We start from the raw sequence: 6,731 nt of genomic DNA on the forward strand, positions 1-6,731 counted from the left end.
TAATTTTACAAACCACACGATGTTCAAACCAGTTTCCAGGTTTTCCTTTTGGTTTATCAGACGCTTTTCCAATGCTGAGTTAACTCTCATGCTTGTGGTCGTAATATCACTCTCCCTGAATGTAGTCCTATACAGGAATAGTAAGCAGAAGGAGTCTCCTCCAGAACCAGAGAATGCTGACTGGCAGGGAATATGGAGAGGTTTAGGAAAAATCTTAGAAGCATGGGGACCCGCAATGTCATGGGATTTCACTCTTGAGCACCTGTGGGATCCCCAGAAACTTAGCCAGTATTTGAAACAGGGGCAGTGCGGCTTAGGTAAATCTAAGGAGGTACAACTTATTTGGGGTTTGGCTTGTGCTTACCGTGCCCTATATAATACTGTTTTGGAGAGAGAGAGAGTTTCCGAGCTGAGATTCAAGCCAAAGGGGAAGTCAAATCTGATCAATTACAGGAGACACCAGTAACAATATCAGTTGCCCCTGTAGAGGGCAAGAAATGGAAACGAGTGTCCTCACGTCTAGAACGGAAAAAAGAAGAAGAGGAGGAAGAGGAGGTGGAGGAAGATCCAGCTGAGGGGCCCTCCTCAAAACCACCAACATCAAGAAAGGCAAAAGGAAAAACTAAGAGACATGCAGAAGAGAGTGATGAAGAGGAAGTTTCTATTACTACTCGTTGGCCTCTGAAGATGACTGAAATCCAAGGCTCAAGAAAGGAATTTACACGGCGCCCAAATGAAAGTATCGTTTCCTGGTTAGTTCGCTGTTGGGACGACGGGGCCAGTAGCTTGTCTCTAGATGGTAATGAAGCCCGCCAACTAGGAGCCATTGCCAGAGATCCAGCTATTGACAGAGGAATTAGTCGATGTCTGGATGGGGCTGCCTCCCTCTGGGAACGAGTATTAACAGCCGTGAAGGAAAGGTACCCCTTCAAAAGCGGCTTGAAGCCTGTGACGAAAAGATGGGATACAGTTGAACAGGGTATCCAGTATTTGAGGGAAATAGCCGTGGTGGAAATGTTGTATGACCCGAACTGTGTTTTTAACGACCCACAAGGCCATGACCCTGAGAGAGTGAGAACAACGCGTGAAATGTGGCAGCAACTCACATCAACAGCACCAGCCAGATATGCCTCTGCACTATTGGCAGCATCAGACAGATACCAGGACCAACAGAGAAGCCCCTTAGTTTATGAATTGATTCTTATGCTCCAAAGCTATGAACAACAGCTACCCCCAACTCGCGCCGCCATCGCCGCCATCTCACAAATGACGGAGCAACTGAATAAAGTGCAAGAGCAAGTGTCTTCACTGATGAATCGTGACAAACCTGTGGAAGTATCAGAAACGCTTGATGAAGATCAGTATAGTCAAAAGAGTCTACTGAAGGAGGTGAAGGAGATGGTAGAACAAATGTGGATCCAACAGACTAAAGACGATGAACCCTCCTTCGCAGGTGCAAAATCAAAAATCTCAGCTGTTAGAGGCAAACGCTCTCCAGCTCCAGGAAGGAATCCTACATCGCGACTTGCCTTGTGGCGTTACTTATGTGACCATGGAGAAGACATGAGGAAGTGGCACGACCAAGCTACTCATGTACTATGAGCACGGGTGAGAGAATTACAAAGCAGATCAACCACCAGTGCAGTTGCTCCGGTTACCACAGGTAATGAATAGAGGGGCCCTGCCCTCAGTCAGGGGGGGGAAAGGGATAATAGAGTTTATTGGACTGTGTGGATCCGATGGCCTGGCACATCAGAACCACTGAAATATAAGGCATTGGTGGATACCGGTGCACAGCGCACTCTGATGCCCTTGACTTATGAAGGGACAGAATCAATCCATATTTCTGGAGTGACTGGGGGCTCTCAAGAATTGACTGTGTTGGAGGCCGAGATAAGCCTCACTGGTAGGAACTGGCAAAAGCACCCTATTGTGACTGGTCCAGGGGCTCCATGTATACTTGGTATTGATTACCTCAGAAGGGGGCATTTCAAGGATCCTAAGGGGTATCGATGGGCCTTTGGAATAGCTGCTGTAGACACAAACAACATTAAGCAGCTGTCTGTTTTGCCTGGCCTGTCAGAAGATCCGTCTGTTGTGGGGTTGCTACAAGTAAAAGAGCAACAGGTACCAATTGCTACAAAAACAGTGCACAGACGGCAGTACCGCACCAACAGGGATTCCTTGCTCCCCATTCATAAGTTGATTCGTCAACTAGAGAGTCAGGGAGTGATCAGCAAAACTCACTCGCCTTTTAACAGCCCCATATGGCCAGTGCGTAAAGCCAGTGGAGAATGGAGGCTGACGGTGGACTACCGTGGCCTGAATGAGGTCACACCCCCACTGAGTGCTGCTGTGCCGGACATGTTAGAACTCCAGTATGAACTGGAATCAAAAGCAGCCAAATGGTATGCCACCATTGACATTGCTAATGCCTTTTTCTCCATTCCTTTGGCCAAAGAATGTAGGCCACAGTTCGCTTTCACCTGGAGGGGTGTTCAGTATACTTGGAACCGTTTGCCCCAGGGGTGGAAACACAGCCCAACCATTTGCCACGGGTTGATCCAAACTGCATTAGAACAGGGCAGTGCCCCTGAGCACTTGCAGTACATTGATGATATCGTTGTGTGGGGCGATACAGCAGAAGAAGTCTTCACAAAAGGAGAGCGAATAATCCAGATTCTTCTGCGTGCTGGTTTTGCTATTAAGCAGAGCAAAGTGAAAGGACCTGCTCAGGAGATTCAGTTCCTAGGTATAAAGTGGCAAGATGGCCGTCGTCACATCCCGACAGATGTGATCAACAAAATCACCGCTATGTCTCCACCCACTAGTAAGAAAGAGACACAATCCTTTTTGGGTGTAGTGGGCTTTTGGAGAATGCATGTTCCAAACTATAGCTTCATTGTAAGCCCCCTTTATCATGTGACGCGAATGAAGAATGAGTTTACATGGGGCCCCGAGCAGCAGCAGGCTTTTGAACAGATTAAGCAAGAGATAGCCCGTGCCGTGGCCTTAGGGCCAGTACGGACAGGGCAGGATATAAAGAACATCCTCTACACTGCTGCTGGAGAGAAAGGCCCCACTTGGAGTTTGTGGCAGAGAGCCTCAGGAGAGACCCGAGGCCGACCCCTGGGATTCTGGAGTCGGGCCTACAAGGGGTCGGAAGAGGGCTACACTCCAACTGAAAAGGAGATCTTAGCCGCGTATGAGGGGGTTCGGGCTGCTTCTGAAGTGGTCGGTACTGAAACACAGCTCCTTCTGGCACCTCGACTACCAGTGTTGAACTGGATGTTTAAAGGAAAGGTTCCCCCCACCCATCACGCAACTGATGCCACTTGGAGTAAGTGGATTGCGTTGATTACGCAAAGAGCGCGGATGGGGAACCTCAGCCGTCCAGGAATCCTAGAGGTCATCATGGACTGGCCTGAAGGTAAAAAGTTTGGAACACCAGCAGAAGAAGTATCACGAGCTAAAGAGGCCCCACCATACAACGAATTACCAGAAAATGAAAGAAAGTATGCCCTGTTCACTGATGGATCGTGTCGTATTGTGGGAAAGCATCGCAGATGGAAATCTGCTGTGTGGAGCCCCACACGACAAGTTGCAGGGGCCACTGAAGGGAAAGGAGAATCAAGCCAATTTGCAGAGGTAAAGGCTGTCCAACTGGCCTTGGATGTGGCTGAACGAGAGAGGTGGCCAATGCTTTATCTTTACACTGACTCATGGATGGTGGCAAATGCTTTGTGGGGGTGGTTACAGCAGTGGGAGCAAAATAACTGGCAAAGAAGGGGTAAACCTATTTGGGCTGCTGAACTGTGGAAAGATATTGCTGCCCGAATAAAGAATATGGTCGTAAAGGTTCGCCATGTAGATGCTCATGTGCCCAAGAGTCGGGCTACTGAAGAACAACAAAATAACCATCAGGTAGATCGAGCTGCCAAAATTGAGGTGGCTCAGATAGACCTGGACTGGCAGAACAAGGGTGAATTATTTCTAGCTCGGTGGGCTCATGAGACCTCGGGCCATCAGGGGAGAGATGCAACATGTAAGTGGGCTAGAGACCGAGGGGTGGACTTAACTGTGGATGCTATTGCACAAGTTATTCATGACTGTGAAACATGTGCTATAATCAAACAAGCCAAGAAGATGAAACCACTGTGGGAGGAAGGGCGATGGCAAAAGTATAAATATGGGGAGGCATGGCAGGTTGATTATATCACCTTGCCACGATCCCGCAGTGGTAAGTGTTATGTGCTTACTATGGTAGAGGCAACCACTGGGTGGCTTGAAACATATGCAGTACCCCATGCTACCGCCCGAAACACCATATTAGGTCTTGAGAAACAAGTCCTTTGGCGACATGGCACCCCAGAAAGAATTGAGTCAGATAATGGGACTCATTTCAAAAATTCTCTTGTAAATACTTGGGCCAAAGATCATGGCATTGAGTGGATTTACCATATTCCCTATCATGCACCAGCCTCTGGTAAAATCGAACGATACAATGGGTTGTTAAAAACAATGCTGAAAGCAATGGGTGGCGGAACATTTAAGCACTGGGAGAAGCATTTGGCAGAAGCCACCTGGTTAGTCAATACCAGAGGATCTATCAATCGTGATGGTCCTGCTAGCTCCCTACATACTGTCAAGGGAGATAAGGTCCCTGTAATACATGTAAAGAGCATGTTGGGAAAAGCAGTTTGGGTTCTTCCAGCTTCTGGAAAGGGCAAACCTCTCCGCGGTACTGTTTTTGCCCAGGGACCTGGATCCACTTGGTGGGTAATGCAGGAAAATGGGGATGTTCAATGTGTACCACAAGGAAACTTGATGCTGGGGGAGTGCAGACAGTAATTCCATGTATATGTATATAGACGTGTGCGTGTGATGCATTTTTAATCATTTTGTTTGTTTGTATATGTATATATATATATTAAGCGTGATGTAGTGATGTAGAATAAGGGGTGGAATGTCATGGTTTTGGTTTTTGCTTATTTGATTTTCAATATTCCACATCAAAACATCATGTACTGGAATTAAAGTGTTAATGCTCTAATTCTACGTACCTATCCCTATACATTACGGAAGTCATGGGATCTGACCCTTCCGGGGGGGCGGTCTCTTACTGCCTGGCAGTGGGTGCTGGAGGGTGCTTTCCTAGCCGTTCCAAGCTTTTTCAGGTTTGACTCGGTCTCGGGAACTCTCTCTCATATCTTATTTGATTTATTAGTCTCAATTTCAATTAGATTGTATTATATTGTATTATTTTGTATTCCGATATCATAGTTAGTAAAATAAGTTTACCTCCATAGATTGTTGCCGCTGTTTTTTTTCCTTTTCCCCCTTCCTTCCCATTTTGTGGGCCCAGGTGGGGGGTGGGGAGGGCAGGGGCCTACTGCCCCCTGTCACGGGCATAAACTGATCTAGTTAATTCCGTGACACCTGTGCTCCAGACCCTTCACCAGCTTTGTCGCCCTTCTTTGAACCTGCTCCAGGGCCTCAATGTCTTTCTTGCAGTGAAGGGCCTAAAACTGGACACGGCACTCAAGGTGTGGCCTCATCAGTACTAAGTACAGGGAGACAATCACTTCCCTGCTCCTGCTGGCAACACCATTCCTGATGCAGGCCAGGATGCCATTGGCCTTCTTGGCCACCCGGGCACACTGCTGGCTCATGTTCAGCCCAGCATCAATCAACACCCACAGGTCCATTTCCTCTATGCAGTCTTCCAGCCACTCTGCCCCAAGCCTGGAGTGTTGCCTGGGGTTGTCGTGGCCAACGTGCAGGACAAGGCATATGGCCTTGTTGTAACTCATCCCATTGGCCTCAGCCCAGCTATCCAGCCTGTCCAGATGCCTCCGTAGGGCCTCGCAGATTCCAGACAGATCCACACTTCCAGCCAACTTGGTGTCATCTGCAAACGTACTGAGGGTGCACTCAATGCCCTCATCCACGTCATCAATAAATATCTTGAAGAGGACAGGCCCCAGCACCTACCCCAGGGGAACACCACCCGTGACAGATCACCAGCTGCATTTAGCTCCATTCACCACCACTCTCTGGGCCTGGCCCTACAGCCAGTTCCTTATCCAGCCAAGCCTGTACTTGTCCAAGCCACGGGCTGTCAGCTTCTGCAGGAGAATGCTGTGGGAGACAGTGTCAAAGGCCTCTCTGAAGTCTAGATAGACTACATCAACAGCCTTTCCCTCATCTGCCAGACGAGTCACTAGATCATAGTAGGAGATCAGGTTGGTCAAGCAGGACCTGCTCTGCTGGTCTGTGCTGGCTAGGCCTGATTCCCCCAGTTGTCCCGCACATGCCGCGTGATCTCCCTCAAGACAATCTGCTCCATAACCTTCCCTGGCACCGAGGTCAGGCTAGCAGGCCTGTAGTTCTCCAGATCCTCCTTACAACCCTTCTTAGAGATGGGAATCACGCTGGCAAGCCTCCAGTCTTCTGGGACCTCATCAGTCAACAAAGAGTGCTGATAGATAATGGCGAGCAGCGCGGCTATCACCTCTGCCAGTTCCATCAGCACTCTCAGGTGAATCCCATCTGGCCCCATGGACTTGTGGCAGTCCAGCTGGACTAGTAGGTCCCTGACTGCGTCCTCTCGAATCGTGGAGGATTCTGTCCGCACTCCAGTCCAGACTATCAGGTCAGAGAGCGGAGTACCCTGAGGATAACTGGAGCGGAGTGACCTTTAAAGACAGGCGTAAAGAAGGCATTCAGAA

At 48.8% G+C, this 6,731-nt stretch overlaps 1 pseudogene; it reads left to right on the forward strand.

Moving 5' to 3' along the window:
• Nucleotides 1–1,398: 1,398 nt before the first annotated feature.
• LOC149917999 (uncharacterized) lies at nt 1,399–6,485 on the forward strand (annotated as a pseudogene).
• Nucleotides 6,486–6,731: the final 246 nt, after the last annotated feature.

The sequence above is a fragment of the Phasianus colchicus genome, chromosome 4 (assembly GCF_987193195.1).
Source record: "Phasianus colchicus chromosome 4, bPhaCol1.hap1.1, whole genome shotgun sequence".
Taxonomy (NCBI): domain Eukaryota; kingdom Metazoa; phylum Chordata; class Aves; order Galliformes; family Phasianidae; genus Phasianus; species Phasianus colchicus.